This window comes from Tursiops truncatus, chromosome 21, assembly GCF_011762595.2.
Source record: "Tursiops truncatus isolate mTurTru1 chromosome 21, mTurTru1.mat.Y, whole genome shotgun sequence".
In the NCBI taxonomy this organism is placed as follows: Eukaryota; Metazoa; Chordata; class Mammalia; order Artiodactyla; family Delphinidae; genus Tursiops; species Tursiops truncatus.
This window is the reverse complement of record NC_047054.1, coordinates 490,909-518,515: the sequence shown is the minus strand read 5'-3', so window position 1 is coordinate 518,515 and position 27,607 is coordinate 490,909. Positions and strand designations below refer to the sequence as shown.

The window sequence follows — 27,607 nt, the reverse complement described above, 5'->3', positions numbered from 1 at the left end:
TTTAAGTTAATTTCATAGAGAAGTGAGTGTGTTTGCTAGGGGCAAGATAGGGTACCAACGTCCTCCTCCCTCCATCCACAGACTTGCCCTTTTAAAAGCAATCGAGGTTAAGAGGAATTTTAAAGGCGGAAGCGTAACAACATAGAGAAAAGTGCCGTTTTTGTGAGCTAATTAAATTTTTGCTGACATTATCTCCTAAAATTGTATTTAACCTCAGCAGCTATGCCCTAAATGAAAGCATAGATACATGTATATGTATAACTGAATCACTTTGCTGCACACCTGAAACTAACACAACATTGTTAATCAACTATACTCCAATATAAAATTTAAAAAAAATTTTTAATAAATCAAAATACTGGAAGTATATTTACTCAAATTTTTTATGCTAGTCACAGAGTAACGGCCACTGGCACAATATAGTTTTCACTTTAATCTGTATTATTAACATTTTATCCATCATTTTCTTAAGTTGAAACAATCAACAGAACAGTATATCAAGCTCTGATGTATTAAAAAATATGTTATGTAAAAACTGACTACTTTTTGATACGGCATAACATAGATAAGACAGATTTCTGAGATGTCATATCAAAATTTAGTGCCCGCACATTGATCCTTATTTTTAGATTTTTTGAGCATATCCACTTCTTACATAATTTTACTTTTATTAATAAAGAAAATCTTCCAGGGAAATAACCACACCACACATTCAACTCATCAACTCTTTATTTGTCACTTCACACTAGCTGTTGTGCTTTTAAATAATGGCTTCAGAAAATAACATTTTCCATAATTTAGGGGATTATGTTGAACTGAGTTACAGTCTCTGGAGTGATCAAGGAAGATGTTTATTGTTTTTATTCTTTTTATTTCTTAAAAAAAAGTCAAACAACCCCAGTTATTCCGCTTGCCTAAGACAACTACTGGAAACATTTGTATTTCTTACATATCCTAAATGCTGATCTTGTCTAACTCATACTAACCTACTCTGTAAGGATCACAAATCTTCAGATAATCTCCTATATCTTAGTAATTTATTTTCTGTCAAACATATAAAACAAATCTCGGTAAAACATTCCATTAAAAAGGGAGAGAGTTTGGAGGAAATTTTTCCATTGTGGTATGCACTGCATTTTCTGTAGTTTCTGATGAAACACAGATGTTTCAAAGTGCCCACAAGGATGGTTAGTCAAGAACAGATTGATCCCTGGTTAATTTCTGAAACCTTGTGCTTCCATTCTTTCTAGCAAAATCTATTGCTTTCTTCTGCTGAATGAACTCAACTGAACTGGCCACAAAAAGTTGAATCAAAAACACTCAAAGTGGAAATTGAACATATTAGGATTTTACAATGGTTTACTATACATTTCTTTCCAAAATGTTACAAATGTAATTTGGTTTGGGAGTAAATGTCTCTTTTGACTCTAAGCAGTGCCAATATTTACACACAGACCACAAGTTCGGTTCTCATGGATATTTTGCAGTACTCTACAGTATTCTGACAATTAATGGATTTACTCGAGAAAGTAATTGGTTGCATGGGTAGCTTAGCTCCTTCCACACTCCAATACTGGAGAACCACTGAGAATGTAGTATTTTATCTAGTATTGAATCTTTTACTTTGAAAAACCAATGAAAAGCAGATACACTGCCCTAGCAAAATTATAAACTCAAAGAAACGACCTGAAGATAGTAAATACAGCTACCAAAGGTAATGACAAAGGACTGCCGTTCCATCGTTGACACTTAGGCAAATCCCTTTGCAGAAGTATGAAGAAAAACACGAGTGGATGCTTTTCTAATCATTTTGATTGTGTTGTCACATGAGTCTGAACAATTAGAGCCGTACTTTTACCAGAAGTTAAAACCAAATAGGGATTAATTTAGTCATTACTGTACTTTGTGGTAAACTAATTGCGTTTCAGAATATTTAGCCCTTATTTCAATGTCTTAATATATTTAGGGCCCAGATCATTTTCCTTAATATGGTATAAAAACCTGTTATTATCCGATTACTTGATCTGACAAGTCTTTTTAAATTTTATGTGATTCTGAACCTAGACTTAATACTTTTGACAAGTATAATTTAAAATAATAAGATTAATTATTGAATTTATAGAATAATTCCCAATCTTTTGGATAGAAAATAAAATACCTCCATATTCATTATCTGTTGAAAAATATCGAATTTCCAAACATGTTTCCAAAATATTTGCCATTCAGTTTTGCGTATTTGTATTTCTAAGTTTCTTTCATGCTGAGGCATCTGTTCATGATTTCTAGCTTATTTTCAAAATCTTTTTGTGTTAATGTGATATTCAGTGTGATATTCAAATTCTTTATGTGCTGAATGACTTCTGGAGACCCAGTCAATAAGACTTTACAGATTCGTAAATTTTTCAAAACATTATTGTGGGTTTTTTCCGCTTGGGGAATAGTCAACTTTTCACTTATACACATTAAACAGAGTCCGTGTTATTATTTTTGTTTTGTTTTGACATTTGGACCTTCAAATATATTCATGATGAAGGTCACATTCGCAGTCTTTCTGAAAATTTATTTTTTAAATACAGCTTTAATTCCAGAATATAGAAGAAAACCCTTACGCAAGCAAAAGGGAGTTTCTGTTTGCTTTGGGGAGGGGTAGTCATATGTCGAGAGGAGCTTCTCCTTTGGGAGAGAGAGGAAGCCGGACTCCCCTGCCTGGGTGGAACTTCTTGACTCCCTTTTCAGCAACAGAATTGTTACTCATTAAGGTAAAAGCCAGGCTGTGGTTTGGGTTATATGTATTTTCTGTTAATTCACTTAAAAATGCTTTCCTGCCACATATATTCCTTGTAAACTATAAGTCTGCAGGGTAATATATGTGCACATCTTTATCTATGGATATAGAAAATGACACAGATAAATATCACGTTGTGCTAAAAATAAGCCTATAGTAATAGAAAGGTCAGTCCGGGGCCGTAGGGTACATAAAACAGACTGGATTTTGAGTCATGACATCTACACAGGCTGCAGTACTGCTGAATTTTCATATTAAGAGGTTTTGGCTGAAGGAATTCAGACACATACACAGTATGGCCCCAGAAATCTTGCCAAGAAAAGTTGGGTTTAAAATGTAGGGGAACCGATCCAAGAACAGGCCTCAAACATGCTGCATTCATTACGCGCAGCTGTGTACATGAGCAGTGACTTTATCCCCACCTACCAAAACCCTATCCAGAGCTGTCACTTTTTTTTTTTTGCCAACTTGCTGACCTTTCTGTTCCCACAAAAGGAAAATGTGATTGACGGATGATTATTCAAAACATTTTGGCAATAAAAAAGAAACATGCTAATGTATTTGCTATAAATACAACACTTTTTTTTTTTTTTTTTTTTTTTTTTTTCGGTACGCGGGCCTCTCACTGCCGTGGCCTCTCCCGCTGCGGAGCACAGGCTCCGGACGTGCAGGCTCAGCGGCTATGGCTCACGGGCACAGCCGCTCCGTGGCATGTGGGATCCTCCCGGACGGGGCATGAACCCGTGTCCCCTGCATCGGCAGGCGGACTCTCAACCACTGCGCCACCAGGGAAGCCCTTCAACACGTTTTTAAAAAGACATTTCTTATAAGCTCAGTTTTTGTGAGTAAATATTCACTAACCAAAGTTATGGAGAAAACCAGCTTGTATTCAGAATGGGGATGGATACTGCATTCGGTGCCTTTGGAATGTAAGGACTTAGAGATACCCAGGTTACCTAGGTGATAAGGAATTATGATCAAGACCCTTGGCAAAGAAAGAGAAAAACAGGAACCCATTTCCATAGGCCTGGAAGAAACAAATGCCAATCATGACACATGAGCAACGGTTGAGCCAGGTTTTAGGGGAGTGCAGGCAGCGTTAAGAGATGCCCCTAGCTACCTAGTTATAGTTACCTGGTTAGGCCACATGTTCTCTGCTTCCGCTCTCCACCATTGTCTCCATCATGACTGATGTTCTCCCATTTTATCTCCAGATCCAGCTTCCCCAAAACAGGATCTGATCAGTGGAGTCTAGTCTCCATCCCATATAGAGCACAACCCAGAGCAATGACGACAGACCATTTACTGGATGTTGGCCCTGCGAGTAGTTAGTGTTCTTTGGATCAGCTTTTAATTTCCTCCGCCCCTTGGAGACAGAGTTACAGGAGTGATGCCATGAAGCCCAGCAGGGACCCACAAAGCGGTCTTTGGAAAGCTTTGTGTGACTTGTGCGGCTCGTATATTTTATCATAAATGCATGCATTAAAATAATAAAGATATTCTTAAAAAATATATGATGCATTTAAAAAATATTTTACTTTGCTAAATTTTCTGAGCAGAATATTTTAATTTCTCCAAGAGGAAGTAAATAATACCAAAGAAAATAATAAGGGGAATAATTTGTATTGTAACTTTTCCTGTCTCTGATGGGAACTAATCCTTATTAAGGGCACTGGACTGATATAAGTGCTTCCCTGTTCCAGTAAGCATAATGGAAGACTACTGTTTGGTCTGGGCACCAATATGTCTGGCACACAGGGAGCAAAGTCAAATATTTCCCAGTGCTAGGAAATATATTCTATCTTTTGACCCAACAGAGCCTGAGACAACTTCTTTCCAAAGACTCTAACCGACTCCATTTTTTTTTTTCTGGTGAAATGTATTTGGGGATTTTATGACTGTTGATATTCCACAAACAGGGGGATAATCTTTGCATCTTCCAGACTCAGAGAATTTTTGCCAGTTAACATACAACCAATGTGTGTCAGAAATAACGATGCTGCCTCTGTTTCTAAATTCTTCTCCAATTCCATAATGTCATAGGGCTATTAAGCATTATTTGCTGTTGGACATTAATAACTGACTCTAATTTTTATTTGTGTCCTTCAAAAATGTTTAATTTTAACTTTTAAATCAATGCTTAATTGTACTACATTTGATGATGAAATTTATTTCCATGCACATATATAAATCACATAAGCAATTTCTTCTATATGTGATATAAATGAGTATGATAAAAATAGAAATGCTTAAATACTTGTTTTTACTTATATCACACCTATATTTTAAATTCTTTAGATCCAATATCAATTTTTTAAATAATTTATTGTCTACAGTGATTGATTGAATTAATATTTCTGTTAGTATCAAGGAGTAAAACTATTTTGCCTTACCGATTCAGATCAACTTCAAATGATTGGTTTTGGTGTTTGGCAAATTTCTAAATCTTATTACTGTGGAATCAAATGATTATCTAACAGCTACAGTTGGTAATTAACTGGTAATTCAAAATCTGCCACAAATTTAGTTCAGGTAAACCAATTTTATTCAGTGCCTGCACATAGCTAATACTGTCAGGGATTGAATGCTGAATGAAATGTGAACCCGGCTTTTGAGTGTCTACTATATTTAAGTACTATAATCAGTATGTTTCATAAATTATCTCATTTAATTTTCACAGCAATCCAATGACATAGGTATTACATTAGTCCTATTTTACATACATACATGAGGCTCAAAAATGTCAGGCGATTTCCCCCAAATCACACATCTAGTGAGTGGAAGAGGCAGAGTTTGAACTCAGGTCTGTCTGACTCCTAAGCGCGCGGTCTTCACTTTTCATCATGCTCAATGCACTGCTCTCACGGAGGTGTGTGATACAGCTGGGTTTTTTGGTCTAGAGGGCGACAAAAGGTAGCAGGTAGAGGAAACATTTGATTTATTTGAATTTGCTAGTTAATGTGTAGAAGAATGCTGTTAGGCCACTCTTTTTTTGCAGAGAGGTAAAGTGTGTGAGGAGTAGTAGGTAGCTTATTTTATAAAAATTGTTCGGTAAAAAAAAAAAAAAAATTGTTTGGTATGTTGAGGAAGGGCAGCAGATGAAGATTAAAAAGAAAGCCCAGGGCTTGATGTAAAAGTACTAAGGTGTCCTGATAAGGAGGTTAAATTTAAGACATCAGCAGGTTTGTGTTTTTAAAACATAAGTTTGGTAGCTTTGGAAAGGAGGTCCTGATAAGGTGACGGAAAGAGGAGGGAGAGAATATTTAGGATGCTCTTACAAAAATCCAGGCACAAGATGATGAGGCTGTCAAGCTGGACAGTGGTTCGTGAATGGAAAGGGAGGGGAGAGATTCATGACCTTCTTGAAGAGTAGAAGCGACAGGACATGGTGATGGGTGGTTTTATGTTGGAGCTGAAGGAAAGACAATTGAAAGTTCTACCGTAGTCAAGTAGGTGAAGAGCTATAGGAACTGAACTAAGAAGGGCAAGAGGCAGGGATGGCTTTGCAGTGAGGATGACGTGTAATAGATTTGTGTTTGGACCTGTTGCATTAGAACTGCCCACGGGGAAGCCACAGCAAGCATTGGGAATGATGTCGTAAGACAATTGGAAAAGATGTGCACACGTTTTGGTATCTTTTTTGTAATAATTTTCTCTAACATGTGAAAGTATGTCGGGCTGTAGTCAAGTTAAATGTGATATGTGTCCACTCTTCCATTCAATGATATTAAGCCAATCATTTTAATATCATGAAGTATTTTAAGGCACCACATACAACGTAATAGGTACTGTGATTGTTATCGTTTTCTTAAGATAGTAAATATGCAATAATCAACTGGCATCCAGGGCACAGGAAAGCTTTCAGGTAAGGAAGAGGAGACATCTAAGCGAAGACTGAAAGACAAATAGGACTTAGCCAGAGGAGGGTCCTACACCAAAGAGGAGGAATAGCCTTTGCAAAGTGTCAGAAAGTATAGCTGTGGTAAAAAGTGCAAGGAGAGACTAGGTCACAGAGGACCTTATCAATCCTACCTAGGAGTTTGGATGTTTTCATAGTGGCATTGGGAGCCGTTCAGACTTTTTCAGCCAGGAAATTGATATGATTATTTGCATCTTTTTGAAAGGTTTTTCTGAACATAGTGGGAAGAATGTTTGAGGAAGGCAAGAATAGAGGCAGGTATGATATTGCATGTAAGTGAAAAATGCTGATTGCAGCAACAAAGGTAGAGACCATAGTGATGAAAATTGTGAAAATGGTGGAGGGCCTATGGGTTGACTCGATGTGGGGAATGGGGAAGACAGTGCTGATAAGAAGAAAAAAGAATGGCTTCCAGGTTTCTTTCTTGAGCCTTTGGATGGACACAGAGGTTTTGCTCACTAACACAGGGAACCCAGGAAGAGACAGAAATTTGTGGACGATGATTTATTTTATGTTATTTTACTTTTGAAAGGAGCACTGCTGAAAGCCAGCGTTTCCATTCAACTGTCATGAGGTCTTTATTTTCATTTTATTTTTTATTTTTTGGCCACGCCGGGGGCTTGTGGATCTTAGTTCCCCGACCAGGGATTGAACCCGGGCCCTGGGCAGTGAAAGCGTGGAGTCCTAACCACTGGACCACCAGGGGATTCCCAAAGATGATTATTTTAGCTTTGAACATGTTGCATTTAAGATTCCTGTAGACATCCTGTCAAAGCCATTAAGTGATTGGCTATGAGCCTGGCAGGCAATTGGCATTAGGGAATAACATAATTGGTGAATTAGGCCTTGAGAGGTGACAATGATCGTGGAAGTCAGAGAGAAAGAAAAAGGGGGAGAGAGAGAGAGAGAGAGAGGGAGAGAGAGAGAGAGAGGAAGAGTAGAGGAAGAGAGGGGGAGAAGAAGGGCATGTAGGCAGAGGGAGCCATGTGACACACAAAGTAGCAGAAAAAGGGGAGAGGTATGTTTGAGAAAAATCCTATTGTCAGGTGCAACATAAGACTAAAATGGTCCCCTCCTACGTAACAGGTTGACGATGGGGTTTATGCTGTAGTCGGTAGGGTGCCAGTGAGGCTCTGAGCACAGAAGGGGCATTTGTGAATACCGTAAGTCCACTACATACAAACAGCTCCGTTCAGAGAGCGCGTTCACAAGTCCAATTTGTTCTTAAGTCCAACAGAGTTAGCCTAGGTACCCAGCTAACACAATCGGCTACATAGTACTGTCCTGTAATAGGTTTATAATACTTTTCACACAAATAATACATAAAAAACAAACACAAGCTAAAGAACACATTTTTCATCTTACAGGACAGTGCCTTGGAAAGTACAGTAGTCCAGTACAACAGCTGGCACACAGGGGCTGGCATCCAGTGAACAGGCGAGAAGAGTTACTGCCTGGAGGAGGGAGAGGAGGCGGGAGATGGTAGAGCTGAGGGATGGTCAGCCATAGGGGACAGAGGGCGAGCTGCAGTGTCGCTCACGCCTGACGCTGATGGTACAGGTGCTGGAACCAGATGCACATCCGCGTCTTTGAAAGTTCGCAACAGGAAGGTTCGTATGTAGGGGACGTACTCTGAGTCATTAGGAAGATCTGACTGGAATGTGGATTGGAGTAGGGATGCAGAGACCATGCAGCAGGCTACTGATGTAATGAGTGTTGTAGATGTAATGAGATTGAGAAGTTGGGTAGGAAGTAAAAAGGAAAATAGAGGTGCTCCCACTACTTCTAACGGAACATGGCAAGGCCAGGGACAGGAGATGACTGCTCGGATAGTGACAACTTGGAGGAAAAGAGAGAAAAGTCAGAAGAGGGATCTGGTTTGGGGAAATGTGTATCTTGTAAGGTATTTAGCACTTTATGATCATAATTCATAGAATTAAAAATAGAAGAATAGTATATCAGTATATTTTTAAACTTGCTTTTTCCCCCTGTTTTCCTTGAACTTCTAAAATTCTATCCCAGAGGTTAGACCGGATGATATATTTCTTTGGCTATGCGCTACAAGAGAAAAGAAAAAAAAGGACTTAGAAATCCATTTGGAAAGAAACTCAGGTGAGAGAACTTAGTCATCCTCACCAAGAGTGACAGTCCTTCATCTTTGCTGGGCTGGACCGCTACGGGACGGGGGTAGAGGGGGGTGAAGGGCGGCCACAGCGGCTGAACTTACGGTCTAAGCCCATCACTTCAGCAGGGCTCAATAAAACAATGGATACAGAAAAGATGTGGCGCATTTCCATGGGAATTGCTAGGACACGAGTTGTTCTTTCGCTGGCGTCTTTGAAGTCTATAAAAATATAATTCTGGACGTGTACCAAGAAGGGTCTGATGCAAAGTCAAACACATCGAGAAGCCTTGATGCCATTTTCGCTTAAGTAGCCGTCCTGGGGGGTGAGGGAGAGTCTTTTCATGCCCTTTGCAGGGCGTGCTCATCGGTTCCACAGTTGTATGGAAGGTGTGGTCTTGTTCAGGAGGGTCGATTCTCCCTGCCGGACCACCACCGAAAGCTATTTCACTTCAGTTGTATTGCTTCAGACAGTCGACAAATACAGGGTTGATTACGTGACTCCTTCCATCTTACGTGTGTACACTGAAGGTGAATTTTTTTTCCTTTAGTGGCTTGACTTGCGTGTTGCTTGTTATGACTGTTTCTTTTCTCAGGAAGTCTTCTTTCCAAGGATAAAAAGGTTTTAATTCCCGTTGAAAAGAAAGGGGACCCCAGGCTGTGGACCCAAGTGTTAAGATGCTTTTGAAGACGGTGCGGGGGAGGGGCGGTGCGGGCAGTTGGAAGCTGCTACGAATATGAGATCAGACATTCTGTCTCCGGCAAGGGAACAGGGTTGACATCAGCTGAACAGGCAACTGCTTGCCTGCCTGTCCTCCTCGGGCCAGATAAAGGCCCAGAAGGAGCAGCTGCCAGCCAGGAGGAATGTGAGAAAATAGGAAATTGATTTGAAATAGGATAGGGAAAAAGAAGAATGAATTTAGAATTTTCAGATATTCCCTTTTTAGGCATAAGTAGTTGCTGTCTCCACAGAGAAAGGTGATCTTACTTCCTCTCTCACGAGAGTTAAGAAGGCAGCAAATTCACAGTCATACAGGTATTAGAAAGGCCTGATGTTGGTTTCTTGTTTCCTAATTGGAGGAAAATGGGATATGCATCTGTATTCCACTCTTTGGCAATTCTTCTTGATCCTTTTGAAATAAAAAAAAGAAGTGGAAAATTATAATTGTTCTAATTCTAGGCTCAGGAAAAGTAGATCTTTTTTACCTGCTAGTTACAATGATAATTAATTAAACTTCACACTAACCAGAGGGGGCGGGGCAGTTTTGTGTTTGTGAAGGCTGCAGGGATTCTAATTTTCTATTGGCAGTGGTTCTTTTGCTTTGATAAATACCTTTAGGCAAATTCTATTGCCTCTCTACTTCTTTGTTTAAGGGCGTATGGAGAGGGGGTCATGTTAACAATATTTAGGATCGGTAATAAATAGAGCAGATGTCTGTCTTTGGGGTCATAATTACCAGCCGCTCTGTGAGAAGGCAAGGGGGTTCAGCAAGGAGAAGCTATACTTACCAAGAGCCTCCTATCTGTAGTTCACCTTACTTGAAGTTGTTGGTAGGATACAGAGGCATTGGAAGACAGAGACCTTGCAAGGGATGTAAATCTTAGCTAGGTAGAATAAATAGACGTGGTTGCCACTAACAGTACAATAACAGACAGTATGATAACAAACACATAATAATACAGCTCACGCACACCTTGCTACGTCTCCTGGCTTCTAAAATGAATCACCAGTGCTGTTCTTATGAAATAAAGAACTTTTCACCTCATATAGACATTGGATTGTGGCTGGTATCTTAACACATGGAATGTTAATATATGGAGTAGAATAAAGATGAGAATAGCTGTTTTCTAAATCACAGCTGCCTTAAAAAGTCAACATTTGGAAATGACTGAGTGGAACCTTTAACTCATTCCTCAAAATAAACAAACGAAAGCTTGATCTTTATACTGATAGTGGGTGGACAGGCAACAAAACAATCAGGGCAGCGGGAAACCAGGGTGGAAAAAAGAAAAGCATTAGGAAAATGAGAAATGAATTTAAATGTCCAGTAACTGAAAACTGATATCCTAGGGCATTAAAGAAGTTAGAAGAAACTCTTGCATGGCCATTTAAAGGATTCAGAAGACCTGAGAGATTTTCCATTTTTTAGAGGGAAAAATTGAGGCCCAGGTAAGTTAAGACTTAGCAAGGTCACACAGCCAATGAGAAGAGCCATGTCCAGAACCTAGATTTCCTGATTCCCAGAGAATTTGTAGACAAGTGGAGAAAGCCGTGAAGTGTGGGCTGTGATGTGTCTTCACCGTTTCGATGTACAAATTATCAAAGCTACTTTGTTCCTTTTAAGTTCTTTTCTTTTGCACTGAGCCCATTTTATCATCTGGTGTCTGTTCACATCATCTAAAGTGTGGACAAAAAGATGCCCGCTTCTCTGAGTTACAGCCACGGATCTTCGTGACACTGATTATGACACTACATGTTTTTATTAAAACTGCTAGAAATAATCACGAAGCAATAGAATAAGCTTTTTGTGGAGTGAGTTCCTTGCTGTAATTTAGGACCTTGGTCACTAATCATAAATTGCTATTAATCACAACCTAATCTAACTGCTTTTTTCCAGTTAGAAAATTCCTCATTCTAACCATCCTTCTGATATCCTGCCAGAAATTCCTTGAAGGTAAATTTACCCAGCATCCATTCTAGAATACAAGCAGGAAGCATGCAGTTATTCAACCTAGACTCGTCCCTAACTATGAGAGCCTTTCTACATATTCTGTATGCCAGTATCATCTGGATGAAAGCTATCTCAGACTCTGTGGTTAAAGTGACACAGTGATATATTGATCTAATGAGTAATATTATGAAATTAATTCTAAAATACTCTAACTTGTTCTGCCTTAATCTTTAAAATTCATTTGAAGCATCCCATTAGGCAAACCTTTTTTGGAAGATCTTGCAGAGGCCTTTGGCCAAAAATAACATAGAGTTCCACATATTTTCACAGTGGTTTCTATTTCGGAGTCCAATTGCCACCAGGGAGAGTAGACTCTGAAACACCTGTGCTGTCTGGTGTCAGACTCTTCGCCTGGACACCTGCCTTAGTGCTTGGGATCTTTTGTCTGCCATGGATGGCTTCAGGAGTTAGATTCACCTTGCTTTGCATCAATTAAATAGATGCCCTTATTTTGCCTTTCATTCATCTAGATCTTTTGAAAGACCTAATTCCCTTTGTGCCAGTTCTCCTAAAAGAGACAGTCCCGGAAGCGTGCTACCATTCAGAAGCTGAAAGCCCCCAGGACTAGATGTACTATAACTGGAGTTTTCCGTACCTGACGGCCTCTGTCTCTACCTGTTTTTTACTTTATCCTCTCTCACCTTCCCGTTTCTAGAGAACTCATTTCTTCACATTTACTACTTAATGTATATCTTTGTATGATTTCCCGTCCCTAGCAAGACCCTAAGCACACTTGCTTTTTTTTTTTTTTTTTTTAACAGACCAAGACTGATCCTGGGTAGAAATTTGCCTAAAAGTATATTTTCCCCTACAGAGTATTTTAAACCATGGAAATACAGTTTTCTACTCTAGTTTAAAACTAGTATTGCTCCATGAGGTTTAAAAATGGCATTTTATACCAGAGTAGCTAAGGTGTTTCGGGTGCATAATAGGCATTCAATAAATGGGAGTCAAAGTCATATCTAAATGTTTTGAAGATGAAAACTGGTTTGTAAACTAGCTCTGTCTCCATTTCCCCTCCATCCCCTGGCTCCTCAACCCTTCTTAAACCTGACGTTCACCCCATCACTCTGTTAGAAGTTGTTCATCTTTAGGTCACAGATTGCTTCTTCCTGCCAATTCAAAGAACTTCACCTCAGTGATCAAAAGTATTTATCTGTGACATGTGGCTTTGTTAACTATCACCCACCTCATTCCCTACCTATGTTCTTGAAAGCTCTCCGCTGGGGCTCCTTTGTCGTGCTGCACCGCTGATTGCATCCAGTTTCCTAGCCGTGGAATTGTCTCCCGTGGTGACTGAACTTCCTCTTGGAGGCCTCTGTATGTAAGAAGCCCCCAAGATTCAGGCTTGGCCCTTTGCTTTCTCAGCTTGCTCATTGCCTCTCATCTCTTCTACTTTCACAATCTTCGTCTACTTTCAGAATTAGCGCTGTTCTAGAATGGGTTAGTAAAGGCACATTACAGAAGCAAACCCCTCGTTTGCATCTGTGAACTGCTTGCCGGGACGCTTAAAGACAGATATCCCATGAAATGCACACTGCACTCCATTTCTTTTGTCTTTGTCTTCTCGTTGGGCCTTCTTCTCATCCTGGGCCTCAGTCTCTAAATCTGGAGTCTGATAACCCAGAGGTTGTGGCTCTCAGCCCCACCCCCAAACCCCCATCCTCTAAAGGAGGTTCAGAGAAGAGCCATTAAGACGATGAAAGGAATAAAAATTAGACCCAAGAGGAAAGGGTAAGATAAAACTTAAAAAAATAATAATGGAGATTATTTAGCATGGCCATGTGGAGCTGAAGGGAAGATTTAAGGAGAATCATCTTTAAGTGTATGAAGGGCCCATATTGAGAAATGGTGACCAGCTGCTTCTTGTTTCTACTGAAGCTTGAACAGGGGCATTTGGGTGTAAATTGCGGCTTTAGAGATTTAAGTTAGAGATTCTCAAAATAGAATTGTCCTTGGTAAACAATGTAAAATATTGTAATGTATTATTTAAAATGCACATGGCATGGTAGAGAGGCTTTGTTTTTTTTAAACTAATAGATTCATCTGTGGCTGGGGATCCAGAAGTATATGCCCAAAATAGATCATGTATTAAGTTTATGTCCAGTTTTATAATCCTGTGATTTTTATAATGAGAAAGTACACATTTATAGTTTAAAATTAGTGACCTCAAATAACCAATGGTGCCATTAGGGCACAGTCTCTGCCCTAGAAAAGCTGGTTAGGTTAGGTTGGATTAGGTTGGGGGTGTGTGTGTGAGAGAGAGAGAGAGAGGAAACCAAATATTACAAATGATCAATACAAGGGACAGAATCGTTTTAATTAACAAGCACTTTCTTCAATGTGGCCTGTGTTTCCAATGGTCCATCCATCTACCCATCCCCAAACCAGTATTTATTTAGAGTCTCCCTTGTGCAATACACTATGCTGAATGCTGGGGAATCAGCAAAGAAATGGTCCTTGCCCTCATGGGTTTATGGTCTAGAAGGAGTTACAGACAAGTACCAAGGCAGCGGAATAAGAATATAGCATGATGAATGTTAGGAAAGGATATTTACAGAGTTCTATGGGAACACAAAGAGAGGGGCCCTTAAACTATTCTTAGTGGATCAGGAAAGGCTAAATAGAGGAGCTGACTTCCAGCCAACTCGTGACCAAGCAGAAATTGGCCAGGTACACAGCAGAAGTAGCAAGCGTATACTTACATCCAAAATGACATAAGTGCACAGAAATAATTTATGTTCACTAAATAGAACAAAATCTATTCCATGGGACTCTGTTTTGAAGCACCTAAAATTAACACGTTATTGATTATCCAGATTTGTTTGTCAATAAAGACCTGGTAAGCTATTTGCAAAAATGACCTTAATACCTATGGGTTCTTTGGAAAATTTTGGATGGTGTACATTTCAAAGAGTGGCTCTAGAAGTTTGTGTGATTTCTATGTTCTATCCCCTGCATGAGGGATTTGACCTGCAGGTAACTATTGCCCCTACAGACAGCTACCCACCTGGCATCATCACTTCATCACTAGCCATCAATGAATACCTAAATTTCGGCGTCTAAACAAAGAAAATAAATTGCTTCTGGTAATGTATTTGATTTCAAAGATATATGACCTAATGATGTTGGAAACAAATAGCCCGGATTGAAGGGATTAAAGCAATTCAGTCGTTTTTCTTTGTCACATGTGCGTTTCTTAAACATGGACTTTCAAAGGACACACCCCCAAGGTACTCTTATTTTCAAAACCTACAAACAAGTTGAACACAATGAGTTGCTAAGCGTGGACAAACAACACTGCCATCCCCGGGCGGGCCTGGGAGTTCATCTTGCTGTTTTTAGACCTTGTGTCCAACCTGCCAGGGATGCGTAGCGCTCCCTCTGACTCGGCCACTCCTGTGCTTCCCCAGTCATGGAGGTTGACTCCCGCACAGAACTAGGGTTCCACGACCGACTACAGACCCCCGTGTAACGTTGCCTTTGGACGTTTGGTGGCTTGACTTGGGGCCTCAGCTCTTGCTACGTACCTGGTTCCTGGCGACCATACCCCCAGCTAACTCTTGCTGGCGATCTGGATTTCTCTTAAAGCTGTGTCCTGCGCCTGTCGTGCTCTCCCCACCGGAGAGGAATGATCTCTCTGCCTCCCCCACGTCCCTCCCGCCTGGATATTTGCCAGCACAGGGCTGAAGCTCACTGAGCCTTTTGGATACAGCGTATTGCCCGATGCCCCTGCAAGGCGTCCAGACCTCAACCCACGCGCCCAGATCCTGCTTCCCCCCCCGCCTGCCTGCCTGCCAGGGCTGTGGAGGACCCAGCGCGCTCCTGCCCAAGGTCACCCGAGTTAGGACAAAAGTCAGAACCAGTTCTTTGGACACACAAGAAACGTGACTGGAGATAAAGAAAGAGTCATGTCTTCATCATGGATCAGATTTCAGAAGGCATTTGTGTTTCTGGTGAAATAACATAACACCTCTAGAAATAAAGAAGAAGACTTACCTTTTAGAAATGATTTTGGATGTGGGTCATTTCAAACAGTTGTGAAGTAAATAGCTGTGCTGTGGGTGGATTTTTCCATAGCTTACGGCAAAGAATCACCTACGTATTATGCTAGCCTTTTTAGATTTACTGTAGACATCTGTGAAAAGTTACGAATTGGCCTTCATTACAAGCCTTGTTTTGAAACCTTTGTTTCTGTTCCGGTGTAAATGATAATTGAACTTCATTGGAAAAAGGACGCAGAAATACGGTTTTAAATACAGTTTATGTCAGCTTATAACAGAGTCCACATAGCTGTTAGAGATTTTCACGCTACTGACAAAATAACACTTTGCAAAACAGAAGATAAAGTCTAAAATTTTATTTACAGCCTGTTACTAAAGTAATTGTACAATTATTATATACCAATTGATGTCAGTGTACTGTAATTTTAGTGACATAAATGGTTCCTTTGACATATTTGTGATTTAAAGAAGAAAAATATATAAATAAGTGCATAATTTTTAACAAAGTCCATTTAGACAAACTGAATTCTAGAGTGACAGATACCTACTGACCTACGCAATCCCTAAATCAGGTGTTTGGGAATGTTTATTAACTATTTCATTCCTCTGTGAGACTCTAGCTGGCAGAGAATACTAATATGTATATTACTTGTTACCTTAACTCTAAAGGCAGCTTCAAAACGCAGGAGGAACCAGATGTGGTGCCTTTTCTCTCTTTCCCCTTCCAAATCCACAAACGGTCAGTTTTTAGAACAGAATATCATGCTTTCAAATCCTTGCCGTGGATTATCCCGACATATTTTATTTAGAAAGTGAACTACACTCCTAATACCAGTTTTTACTAACGAGTCGCTACTATAATAGGTATTTAGTGCAATGGGTTAAGTGTCAGGCTGAGGACCTGAGGCTGGTTTTAGTCTCTAGCACCCTACGTGGGCTGTTATTAACCTCTTTGAGCTCTGGTTTCCTCATCTGTACAATGGGATAATATTACTTTCTCATTGGGGCTTTAGAGAATTAATAAAAATGGTATCTGTCAAACGCTGCTCCATATGGGGAGAGCCACACGAAGTGCTCAATGTTAGTTTTGATCATATTCATATATTTAACACAGCTAAAAGTGTTTGATTATGATTCTGAGGAACATCTCTGACAGTATGGATTCGGTGCTTAATCATTAGCAAGAAAATCATCACCCCGGTTTTGGTTCAACTCTGCTTTTTCTTCAAGGCTTTTGGCCTAAGCAGGCAGAGGGCAGAAGAATCTTAATATTAAAGCTAAGTTGGTGCCGATCTGAAGTCACAGCTCACGCGTGGACTTGTTTTTTAATACAATTTGCTCTGATTTGGTTTGGTTCATGCATTTTTAAAAATCTTCCTCGTGGTGTGCAGTCATTAGGCTTTTATGCCTGAAGAACTGGATTCAGTTATAAGTAAAATTCATTTAACAGCACAAGTATGATTGCATATGGTTATTTACTCACAACAAATTAGCCGCAGAATTCAACACATTTGCTAGTGTCTGCTCATGGAGCTGCGGGGAATTCTGCAGATCTCAGACAAGAAACGCCTAAGTTATACAAGGCAGTATCCATAATGCTAATTATTCCTGACAGCATCAATATGGCAACCTATAATAGATGAAAAGAGCAGTTTAAGGTGTGCCTTATTCTATATCTCTATAGGACACTTCAGTGGACCCCTGTGTGTAAAAGAAGGCAGTGACTTAACGCATGGATGGGTGTGGCCCCAAGCCCTTGTATCTTTTCTTAGGAAGGTATTTGTGGAAACCATCAGTTTGAAACCCCGTCTCTCCCTCTCCTTCCCCGTGGGCTGCTGCTCAGCTGTGTTCAGAGTCAGTCCTTGATCATTCTCAAAAGGGATAATCTCTTGGTCTGATTTGAAAATAATTAGTTTCGTATTCAGGAAAGGTAGAACTAGATCTACATGCAGAATATTCCAAGGTAGTCCAATATAAGAATTTACCTAACCTGTATCTGATATTTATAGATGGGCATGGCTTAATTAGCATTCTAAATTGGAATTTTAATAAATCCTACCCAGCAGTGACCAATTTACATAGCATTTATCTGGGGAAACGAGCGTGCCCAAGTATCAGTCTTCTTGAGATTCATCTTGACCCAAGCGGCGACTTAGGATGTTAAAACCTTTCATTCCTCCATTAGAGGAAGGTTCATCTTCCTGTCTCCTCATGTTCTAGTCCAAATCCAGATCTGCTAACCTGGCATCAAAAATCCAGGGGTACGTATCTGAAGCATTCCCAAGTCCCTGGGTCCTGGAAGACTCTCAAGGTGCAACGTTTTACCTATTTAATTCTTCTAAGATTCCAATTGAATACGCCTTCTTCATATTCCAGGGCCTAAATCATTCTACAGTGTTTACTGGCATTACTTCAGGTAACCCTCCCCTCGCCCTCCCCCATGAATCACACACGTGACAGTGATTTGTGAAAGGATCCTTTTCAAAATATTAGGACTTGGGAGGCTATTTGCCTAAGAAGTAGAAGTCTTTCAGTGCCCCACAAAATATCTATTGTTCTATTTTTTGACCCAGTTTTACTAAGGTGAATTTCAAAACCTTGAAATAACTTTGAAATTTAGACTGTGTCAGAGGCATGTTTAAATACTTTCTCTGATACCTTAATGATGTCCTAATTAAAGAGGGAACATATTGATCATTCAGGGAAGAATAAGCACGATGTTTGTGATCATCAGGTAACAGAATGTGTTTGTGAGTCACGATTTTCGAAGAGCCATTGTTATTGAAAGCAAAGCACACTGAGGTGCAGAGGCTGTGCTTCGACACTGAGGAACAGCAGACATTTCCGTGAATGACAATGGATGTGTTGGATGGTAAGGAAAACTGGAGAGGAAGAGTATTCACCGAGAGGCAGGTGAGCTGTATGCACATCACTGTAGCATTACACGTAGAAGGCGACCAAAGTCAAGGTAGAGATAACCTGAAGAGGGAAAAGAAATTGCTGTTGTTAAATCAAGGAAATTGAGAAAAGGATATAATCTGATAAATGAAGGGGGGGGAACACTGGTCCTTTCTTAAGTAGCCATTTGTTGGCTTACTATTTTTAGATGAGCGTTAAAACGTGGAATGACAGCTAATGATGCAAAGATCTGCTGATTGATGCTAGTATTGCAAGGTGCTGCTTGTTGTCTTTGTTTCCTTATTAATGAAAATACCTGAGGGGTTTGCAGGGCTTGGAAGAAAACACGGGTGAGTCTAAAAACTCAGGAACATTCCGTCATTCCGTTCTTAGCTTAATGGAGGAAGAGGCTGAACGGGATGGAATGTTCTGGAAGAAAGAGAAATTAAAGGAAGGAGGGACGTTGGCTCGGAGGCCACGCAAAAATAACGATGAAAGTGCATCTGGAGGGAGGAGAAGGCAATCTTTTAAAGTAAAGCTGTAGTAAGAGCTTGCAGCATCGAAGTGTCTCGCGTTCAGAGTGAAGCCCCTTGGAACGCCGCATCAGGTAGGCGTCCCGGGTCCGGGCTGTCCAGCCCTGGCGCGTCGTTCACAGTTCGCTCAGACCCCTTGAGCTCCTGTGTGCAGCCCCGGAGACCGCCCTCCCTCCCGGCGGAGCGGGCCCGGCGCCACCGACGGCGCTGCGCTGCTGGGGGTCCGAGTCCCCGGTCGGCACGATCCAGGAGCAAGGCAGCTCCGCCCCCCGGCCCGCGGGCCCCGGGGCCGACTCGAGGGGCCGGGCCTCGGCAACCCAGGCCAAGGGGCGATGCGGGCTGAGCCGGTGCCCCCGCTGCGCTTCGCAAGCGACACACACACACAGACACACACACACACCGCGCGCGCCCGCCGGCGCCGGACTTCAGGCCCCGCCGGCGACCCCTCCCGCCGCCTGGGCCCCCGCCGGCCCCCTTCCCCGAGCGGCGCGTCCCGCCAGCTCGAGGACTTCGTTTCGCGGCGACGACGGGGCGCGGGGCCACCGCTCGCGTTCGGACGAAGGCCACACCGCCGCCGCCGCCGCGTGAGGCGTGAAGGCTGGCGGCTCAGGGGTCGGGGTTCATCCAGATGCTGGGCAGGAGGTTTTTTTGTGAGCGCAGCCAGGTCGCGCTTCCGGACAAGGACCGACTTGCAAAGATCCACAGCAAGCCGGAGAAGCCCAGGACGGAACGCCGGCGCTGCACGGCCTGCGCGCGCGCGGAAGGCCTCGGATCGGGGCCTCCGGGGAGACTGGCGAGCAGCTCGGGGCGCAGCTCGCACCCCCTGCGCGTGGGACGCGGCTCTGGGGACGCCCGGCCTGCGCGCGCGTGCGTGTGTGTGTGTGTGTGTGTGTGTGTGTGTGTGAGTGTGTGCGTGCGTGCTTGTGGAAGCGGGGGCGGGGGCGGGGGGCGCGGCCGGGAGCGCTGGCGCCTGGGCGGGGGGCCGGCGGGGCGGGGCGGGGCGGGGGCGGCCCGGCCCGGCGCGAAGGGGTTAAGCGCCGCCGCCGCCGCCGCCGCCCCCGCCCCCTCCGCGGCCGGGTGTAAACAGAGGAGCCTCAGCCTATCATGTCTGGCGGCCGCTCGCAGCCGGAGCCCCGAGCCCGGCGCAGTAACACGATACGCTCCAGACCGCGGCAGCTTGGTAGCGCTGGGCTCGGCTCCGCACGGCCACAGCGAGGGCGCGCGGCGGCAAGGTGGGTGAGCGGCGGCGGCGACGGCGGCGGCTCCGCGGCCTGGGCGGCTCCTTGCGGGGCTCCTCGCGAGGCTCCTCGCGCGGCTCCTCGCGCGGCTGGGTCGCTCGTTCGCGCCCGGGAACCGCGGCGGCGGCGGCGGCGGCAGCGGCGGCGGCGGCGGCGGCGGCAGCCCCGCTGTCCTGCCCTGTGGCGTCGGGATGGGAGGAGGCTCTGCGCGGGTTCGAATCGGGGCCCAGGCAACGTGAGCATCAGATCGGCGGGGGCGCTTTGACCCCTGAGGGGCCGCCTTCGGGGTTTAGAGCAGGCGGAGGCTGAACTCTCTGGAGGACTCTGCGTCCCTCGGAGCGGTGCAGGTAGCTGCGGGGAGAATGGTCTTTTGTTCGCGCGTTTTTAATTAAGTGGATATTTTGTTATGAGTAGTGTCCAGGGCTAACCCAGGAGGTAGCGCTGTGCGTTTTCCCCGCGTTCTGTTACTTTTGCGACGTGGCGTGTTGAATTCGTGGGGAGCACATCTGGAGCTGGAGTGATTTGGGATCGTTGATGTCTCCGGGGTTTCAAAATCCGCCTTGAGCTGGAATTAATCAGCCCTTCGGTTTCCTGAACTAAGGTCCGTCGTGCCAGCGGTTTAGGGCGGGGCGGGGCAGGGAGGGAGGCACACAGTAATCTGGCTAATGATTAAAAGAGCAGCTCTTCTCCTGTAAAATACTCAGCGTGTGATTTTCTTCTGGAGAGGGTTTTGCAGGGCAGAGGCTCTAAAAGAAATCCCGCTTTTCCGTCGTGCTTCGATGCAGGTCGCTCTCGTGGAGGAACTAGTTGGGAATGATTTTTGGAAATAACTTGCGCACTGTCTATCGAAGTCGGAATCATTTACCATTTATGTGTGTATCTTAATAAAATAAAACAAGGATCCGTGGCAGCTCTCAGAATGAGAGGTCACATTTCCTCTCTCTCCCTGTGCTGGCATCTCTCTCTCTCTCCGAATATCTCCTAAATGAGATGTACAGAAAATGCGTGCTGTGTCCCAAAGCCATTCTGTCTTCCGAAAGCCTGAGATAATCAAATTCAGCGCCGTTAAGAGGGTGTAGTTGAAGATTTGATCCCCTTCCACTGAAGTGGAAATACTTTCAGTAATTGAAAGCAGATTCACGTCTGGAGTTGTACAAGCCAAGGTTTTCATTTTTAAAATAAACCTTTTGTTCTCTGGCTTTAAAAGTTCCAGAGAGCCATCCAGAGACCTCTGTGTGCGCTAATCGTTAAAGTAGCCAAGGCTTGAACATACCCAGGGAAGGCATTTGAGAAACACAGCCTCCCTGCCTCCCAGCCTCCCTGCCTCCCTGCCTCGCGGTAGCGGACTGTTGAGAGCAGCCTGCACCGTCTGGGCCCCGCGTTTCGCTCTCTCCCCGGATTCCCAGACGTTCAAATGCAGCTGTACTGTTCAGAACCCCCAAACCCCAGGGAGAGCCCATCTGTTTTAAGAGGTTAAAAAACTTGAAAAATTTTGGTGTTATCCCATTGTATGTTGCGATATACACAGTTTGGTGCTAAACTTTGTAATCAAGCATGAAGTATGCTTCATTTAAGCAGATGCCGATTATACCTCAACCGGTAGATTGAAACGTACAAAATATGATCGCACGTTAACATGGTTGCTCTCTCATCTTTGGAGGCTAAGTGTTGAAAGCTTTTAAAAACTGGCTCTTGAAGACTGAAATGAGGATGCATTCTAGACAAAGAGAGAGTCACTTACTCTCTTTTTAGCTGTGAAGATTGAGAAGGATGGTGGTGTACAAGAGCGGTACCTTCCTTCTTCAGGACAAGGAATCGAAGATGAATTGTGTAGTTATGAGGGAAAAGTGAGAAGAGTTGCACTTTTAACAGTGATAACTGAGATCAGAGAAAAAACAGAAAGCAGTGTTCCAAATATTTTTAATAACTACTTTCTTAAACCTAGTTTGGTGATTATCAATAAGATGTGAATGGGCGTATTTACAGAGTATGACATGGCAGTTTGATTTCTTAAAAACTACTTGGTAGCTCCGTATTTTACCTGGTTGCCTCGTCTTGATAGTTAATCCTTTGAGCACATTAAAAGAAATATGAAGTGAATAACTTGGTCATGATTTAAATGATGTTTTTGTGAACCTGTCTCACGTAAGAGTCATCTTTTATGAAATCAGTATTTAAAAGATTCAGCAAATCTTTAACTACCAAATAAAATCTTACTACATTTTGGTTGTGTTGCATCACCTTTCTTAGATATCATTGGCCTAGTGTGTGGCATAATAGAATTTAATTTTCCTCAAAGATTCAGAAAGAAAAAAGCAACTTCCTGTGGATGCTTACAGATGTCTGAACACTGATTTTCAGTGTAAGATCCTTGTCTAAACATTTAAACTCACGCTTTCTGTGACTTCTATTGACTGTTAGTTTTTCTGTCCTTACATTTTTTTTTTTAACTTGGTAACAGGTGTGCATAGGATCTTCTGTCATCTGAAATCACATATTCAATTTATCACAGGATTCCTTCCTTTCATAATGTAGGGAAGTGGCAAAGGAGGCCTTGTCTAAATGCGGCGATCTTGATAATTAATGCCATAAAATAGATTAAAATGCTGTATTCCAGGTATTCATTTCCTTAAAAGGGCCACCAGAACAGCGTTGCTAAGCACCCGTCACTACTGCAAGTAACAGAAAATGACCCAAATTAAAGAACCTGTTCTAAGCTGTATTCTTGCATTTTCTAAAGTGCATTTCAAAAGGTTTAACCAGACTCATTCAATTAGTGGAGAAAAAAGGATCTATTTTCAGCTCTGATCAGCAATTAAAAGATTGGGCTTTGGAACATCAGTCTCTTTATAATTTATTTTGTTTTCTAGACTTTAAACAATTGTGAATAAAGATTTTTAACAAATCACCTTTCTTACAATCCAAAGGTAAATGCTAAACGTAGGGCAGTATATTTGCTTTAAATTTCTGTCTAATTGAGTAATTTTTATTAGCTTTTCCCTCATTTTAAAGAAGTTTAAATTTTACACTAATATGGTAAACTGCTGCTTCACTCTGGATTGCTAACTCTTTCTTTGTGAACCATACATGCGTGTGTGGTTTAAACTAAAGTGTGGTTGTCATTACTTGATCTTATCCTAGATATGAGTGCTTTAGCGCCAAGCCCTTGGGAAGTGTTAGGATATGTTTCCTTAGGGATGTTTGGATGGTGTGAATTTGGTACCACGAAGGAGAGAGAGTGATATGTCACAGTGAGAAAGTAAGTAAGTAAATTAGGGGCAGTAGGGTGCTTTTTGTTGTTGTTGTTGTTTAAGAATAAAGTTAGCTGTACCCTTCTGGGTTAGACCAGAGCTTCTACGTAGTTAGGGCTAAAAACCTAAGCCACAACTGTTGAAGTGTGTAATGAGTTACATCTTCCCGGGACCTGGTTCTTAGCTAATCCAACAACAGTCATAAATACAAGTTGGGGAACTTTCTGGTCGAGGAAAGGATTTGATGGATAAGGGCTGTTAGAGGAATAGGAGAGATGAGACAGGAGTTCCCAAGGTTTAGATTCGGATTATTAGCAAGATTTTTTGCTCTATCACATTGATCTGGGCAAGTTTAACGCATATAAACATAGATATTAAGTTATCAATCTTAAGTGATTATATATGAAGTGATTCCGTATCTTCAAACACTGAATATTTTTAAAGCCAACATAACACTTAATTCTTTCTTCTGAGAGAGATATTTTACGATTGTAATTCATTATATTTAGTTTTATCAGATCGTTTGGCATTACAGATTAGTCTAGTAATAGATAATATAAAATACATGAGATTTGTATGACTTTTGTTATAGTGTTGTCTAAAATGGAAAGTTATTTATTGTAATACTTGTTTACGTCTCAGGCCTTTCAACTTGAAGTCTCAGTTTAGGTATTTGGAGTGTGTTTGTTTTTCCCCATAGAGAATAGCATTTTGATGTGTAGAAATGATTTGATCATATGTATTTTTAGCAGCCTTGAAATGGTATATATTTTAATATTTTAAGAAACCAGTTGTTTTAAAATTGGTGTTTATATGTTAATTTTAGTTAGGAACCTAGCTGCTTAGTTACAAATCCTATGTGTTTAAGTTTTGAAATATCTACTCTTACTTTTTTACCACAAAAGGATGAAAACAGCTACCTCTTTGGTATCCCAGAAACAATGTATACCATAGATGTCACTGATGGGAAATTCATTTCACAAGGGAAGAATAATAATTGAAGAGTGCCCACAAATATTTGAGTGCCCATCACTTCTAAATAATAGTTCAAGTTGGGAAACCGCATACTATAGTATTTGGAAAAGTTTCTCTTAAGTGTTATTATCCCCTCTCTTAAAGTTAAATACTATTTCACATAAAAGTCTTCTTTTGTACATTTAGAAAGCATAATGGATTCTAGTGCATTCCAAAATGACTAATAAAAACTAATGTAAACAACACTTTAGGTTTTGCTATTTAGACATCTTAACCTGAAATTTTTTTAAATTAAAATAATGTGTGGGCCTTTCCGTGACTTTTTTTTCATGATAGTGTCTGCCCAGCCCTCCTTTTTCCATAACCTTAAATTGTTTCCTGCAGGCAGAGGGAACCTGCTGTCTAGAGACCTGTAAAATGGAGCCTGGAACTCTCTTTATGCTTTTTCTTTGAAATAAAACAAAACCACCATATATAACAAATTTAACACTGTTAGCGTTTTCTAATTATTTAGCCATTATTTCACTTTACCTCCCGCCTAAAAGTTGTACATTGGTGGAGTCGACACCTGGCTGTGCTCTTAAAAGTTTGTCTTTCAGTTCCTGTGATAGTAGGGGGCAGTACATCTCCTTGATTACCTTTGTTCAGGGAAACGCTGAAAGGCCAGGGTGGTTAAACAAGGCCTTTTGGATCTGTGAGGTCAAAGTTAGATGCAAGGAAAGTGGTTAAATGCATTGTCATCCTATTGAGCGCGTCATCGGTACAGTGACCTTGATGCAGGTAGAAAGAGCCATTTGGCTTTTTTATGACAGCCACCCCTGCTTGTTTTATCACTGACACATCTTTACATCCCCCTTTTCCTGTCTCCTTCTTTTTGTTTTCAAATAGTATTTCCTCTGATCCTAGGCCATCACAGTGAAGGGGAGAATTAAAAATTAGTTTCTTTTTAATTGATAGTAGATTTTCCTTCGTACGTTCATATCATACATTGATGTGTATGGAGGTATTCCTTCATTAAAAATTAAGGTGATCAGGCTGGCCGACCGTTCTGTATTTGCTTTTAAGGATCTTTTAATGGTGATGATTTTAGTCTCTTTGCAAAGAAGCTGCTATCCTGCTACTTTTCAAATTGTTTCTCGGCTGTTAAACGGAGAGACCTGCCAACCTCAATTTTAACAGTGGGAATAATGTTTGTTTTTACAAGTGTCTAGGTATGTTGACTTGAAGGGTTTTAGTAGTTCTGTTGCTGCTGTCCTAGAGCCGTCACTTCCCTTAAAAAGGTAAAACCAAACCGGAAGGTTTTTAGTTTATATTTCTTAACTTTATGGCCAAGATTTTCCTTGTGATGTATTTTATGTCAACTCCATTAAAATGGAATTCTTGATTAAATATTTGGACAAGTATTGTTCAGTTATAGGAAGAATTTTATTAAACACAGTACAAGATCTAACCTTTCTGGAAACTCCAGTTAAAGCAATTAAGTGCTGCATACAAGATTGTTTTCCTAGGCAAAGCCGTCAAACATCAATGATCGGCACTTACGCTTTACTTTTTGCTGAATTCTTTTTATTACAATTAATCCGAACTAAGTACACATCTTTTCATAAGGAAGAAAAAACTTGGCCCATTATCAAAATTCCTCAAATATCATTTCAGACCCTATCATCACGCAATGAATTATGTAACACTAAAATCTGAGGAACTCAGAATCACCAGAAATAGTACCGTCAGGCAAGTCAGATTTTCTTGATCGCAAAGGATTTATGTCTATAAGGACTTTTTATTTTAAAAACAGACGTACTGAATTGAAAAATGTTTAAAATGAATTATCCCGCCCCACCTCCCCCTATTCTGCTCTCACAGTAAGGACCTTAGTTCAGGCTCTTTTCGTCTCATGTGTAGACTTTTTCATGAGCCTTCTCATCTGGTTTCCCTGCCTTCTGTCTGTCCCTCCTTTAATCCAGCCTGCACACTATCATCAGAGTTGTCATTCTGAATCATAATTCCGAGCATGGCCCGTCCCTGCATTAAACCTTCGTTATGTCTTTCGGATCAAATCCAGATTCCTTAAGTGTGTTTTATCAGGCCCTTCGTGATCCCCCCTCTTGTACCTTTCCATCCGCGCTTCAGCATTTTTACTTGGTCGGTGCCACTTACCTTCTTACCTTTCACAGGTCTTTCGAGAGCCTGCCTGCAGGGCGTTTCTTTGGAGCCTTTGCTCTTTGCCCCGGGCAGAGCTGGCGCCTGGGACAGGTTTCTGTTACGGGCACTTGACACATTATACTGTAATCATTTGTTTACAAATCAAGATCACCTAATCCAGAGTACCTATTTTATAAGTGGAGAAGCAGGGCTAACCTTTGATTTGTTATGTATTTACTTAGTCCAAATCTCTGTGCTATACCTTTTATATGGACATTATTTTTATCTCATCTTCAGAATGAGCATTTTATCTCCCGGAGTTAAATACTCATAATCTCCATTTTAAAGATGGGGAAACAGGCCTGGACGAGTTACCTGCGTTGCTAGTCAGCTGTGGAGCGCGTGCCCAGGACGCGCTCCTGCACTCCCTCGAGGACGAGTGGAGATCACCACATCCCTCCGTTAGAAGTGACTGGGCCCCAGAGCTCCTGACTTCCAGTCCAGTTTTGGCATTAAGAAAAATTATTATGACATCTTAAAACACCTAATATGTAGCAGATGGTTTATGAAGAAAATATTCTTACTCCCTAGTTTATAGATGAGAAAATTGAGGCCAAAGAGATTAAGTGATTTGCATAAGGTTATTCGGCTACTAAAGTACAAAGGCAGGTTGCTGCCAATCTCAAATTTATATCATTCTTCATTACTGAATTCTTCCTCTAGTTTAAATATTAAATTGGATTTTGTTCTGACTTCAGTCCTAACTTTGCTTTACATGTAAGTTCTCTTTACTGTTATAGAATAGAATTATGCCAGTATACGACCTTTCCTAAATATTGTCACCATTGAATGTTACAAATATTTCCATGTCCGTTCAAGGCAGATCATGTAATTTATCAGCAAGTACTTACGGAGAGAGTATGTGTTTAGTATTTTACTCTGTTTTTAATCTTCTTTAGATTTTTTTTTTTTTAGTGACCCATGATTATAAATGATCATCCGTGATAT

The 27,607-nt window shown here is 41.5% G+C and overlaps 1 protein-coding gene across 1 annotated transcript in view; it reads left to right on the top strand.

Annotated features, from left to right (window-relative positions):
• The first annotated feature begins 20,092 nt into the window (after positions 1 to 20,092).
• TENM3 (teneurin transmembrane protein 3) overlaps positions 20,093 to 27,607 on the top strand; it is a 319,503-nt gene continuing 311,988 nt past the window's right edge. The window contains exon 1 of the mRNA XM_073798728.1: positions 20,093 to 20,225. The gene's annotated coding sequence lies outside the window, so the exon portion shown is untranslated. The remainder of the gene's footprint in view (positions 20,226 to 27,607) is intronic.